At 41.8% G+C, this 2,290-nt stretch overlaps 1 pseudogene; it reads right to left on the reverse strand.

The window, feature by feature from the left end:
• Window positions 1–1,653: 1,653 nt before the first annotated feature.
• LOC120857693 lies at window positions 1,654–2,044 on the reverse strand (annotated as a pseudogene).
• Window positions 2,045–2,290: the final 246 nt, after the last annotated feature.

Genomic DNA, 2,290 nt, shown 5'->3' on the forward strand with positions numbered 1-2,290 from the left:
AACATATTTTGAGAAGTACATTTTACTAAATTTCCCTTTTTAACCTTTATATATTTTAATTTATGCATTTATAAACATTAAGAAGAATTCCATAGGTTTTACTAGACTGCCTAAGAGATCCATAGCACAAAACTGCTTAACATCTTTGCTCTGAGATGCTTCCCTGGTCCTCATGTTAGAATCTTGCTTATCTGATCCATGTCAACCCATTCTATTCAGAAGGAAGGGAGAAAGAAGTGGGGTCAAGCATTTTCCTTATAAGAAAGCATCCCAGAGGTTGTAAGCATCCCTTCTGCTCATATTATGCTAGTGGTAATATGATCAAAAGGCCACATCTAGCTGCAAGAGATACAGGGAATGTAATATCTAGAGGCCATGTGCAGTGCTAAATATGATGTAATGGTGGGGTGCTTTAGTGCTAAGATGAAGGAAGGGGGATATGTTCAGGGTGTGGCTGACAATCTCTCAGTTCAGCTACGTTCAGTCACTCAGTCATGTCCAACTGTTTGCAATGCCATGGACTGCAGCACGCCAGGCTTCCCTGTCCATCACCAACTCCCGGAGTTTACTCAAACTCATGCCCATTGAGTCGGTGATGCTATCCAACCATCTCATCCTCTGTCATCCCCTTCTCCTCTCCCCTTCAATCTTTCCCAGCATCAGGGTCTTTTCCAAAGAGTCAGTTCTTCGCATCAGGTGGCCAGAGGATCAGAATTTCAGCTTCAACATCAGTCCTTCCAATGAACATTCAGGACTGATTAACTTTAGGATAGACTGGTTGGATCTCCTTGCAGTCCAAGGGACTCTCAAGAGTATTCTTCAACACCACAGTTCAAAAGCATCAATTCTTCAGCACTCAGCTTTCTTTATAGTCCAACTCACATCCATATGTTACTACTGGAAAAATCATATCCTTGGCTAGACAGACCTTTGTTGGCAAAGTAATGTCACTGCTCTTTAATATGCTGTCTAGGTTGGTCATAACTTTTTTTCCAAGGAGTATGTGTCTTTTTATTTCATGGCTGTAGTCACCATATGCAGTGATTTTGGAGCCCCCCAAAATAAAGTCTGACACTATTTCCACTGTTTCTCCATCTATTTGCCATGAAGTGATGGGACGTGATGCCATGTTCTTCGTTTTCTGCATGTTGAGCTTTAAGCCAACTTTTTCACTCTCCACTTTCACTTTCATCAAGAGGCTCTTTAGTTCTTCTTCACTTTCTGCCATAAGGGTGGTATCATCTGCATATCTGAGCTGATTGATATTTCTCCCAGCAATCTTGATTCCAGCTTGTGCTTCATCCAGCCCAGCATTTCTCATGATGTATTCTGCATATAAGTTAAATAAGCAGGGTGACAATAAACAGGCTTGACGTACCTCTTTTCCTATTTGGAACCAGTCGGTTGTTCCATGTCCAGTTCTAACTGTTGCTTCCTGACCTACATACAGATTTCTCAAGAGGCAGGTCAGGTGGTCTGGTATTCCCATCTCTTGAAGAATTTTCCACAGTTTATTGTGATCCACACCGTCAAAGGCTTTGGCTTAGTCAATAAAGCAGAAATAGATGTCTTTTTGGAACTCTCTTGCTTATCTGATGATCCAGCGGATGATGGCAATTTGATCTTTGGTTCCTCTGCCTTTTCTTTTTTCTTCCCCACACTTTTATTTATTTTCAAGAAGTTTAAATTCTCGAAGGGTACAGCATCACATGAATTCTGTGTCCAATGGCCTTAGCAGGAAGGTTGCTTTGGAATTTTGCACAAACCATGCCACTGTTTCCATGAGCTTGAGTGATCTTTCCCTAGATTACTCTGGTTTTGTTAGGTTTTCGACGAGGAGTTACTGTGTTGATGTTTGCTTTGTACACATAAGCACATCTCTTGCCTAAATAGAATTCAGTTTCATCTCGAGCATATACACCTTCAATTTTCAGGAGAGCAGTGTGTTTCCTTTGGTTCCATAGACCCCGTTTATAGCCAGCAAAAATGGCCTTGGACCATAGCCTTCCAGACATATTTGTCATTTTAGAAGTCCTGTTCCCAGCAGGCCTTCACAGGGTCCAAGATGGCTGAAAGAGCCCTCTGCCTTTTCTTAAACCAGGTTGAACATCCGGAAGTTCACGGTTCATGTGTTGTTGAAGCCTGGCTTGGAGAATTTTGAGCATTACTTTACTAGCATGTGAGATGAGTGCAATTGTGCAGTAGTTTGAGCATTCTTTGGCATTGCCTTTCTTTGGGATTGGAATGAAAACTGACCTTTTCCAGTCCCATGGCCACTGCTGAGTTTTCC

The sequence above is a fragment of the Oryx dammah genome, unplaced genomic scaffold, assembly GCF_014754425.2.
Source record: "Oryx dammah isolate SB20612 unplaced genomic scaffold, SCBI_Odam_1.1 HiC_scaffold_29, whole genome shotgun sequence".
In the NCBI taxonomy this organism is placed as follows: Eukaryota; Metazoa; Chordata; class Mammalia; order Artiodactyla; family Bovidae; genus Oryx; species Oryx dammah.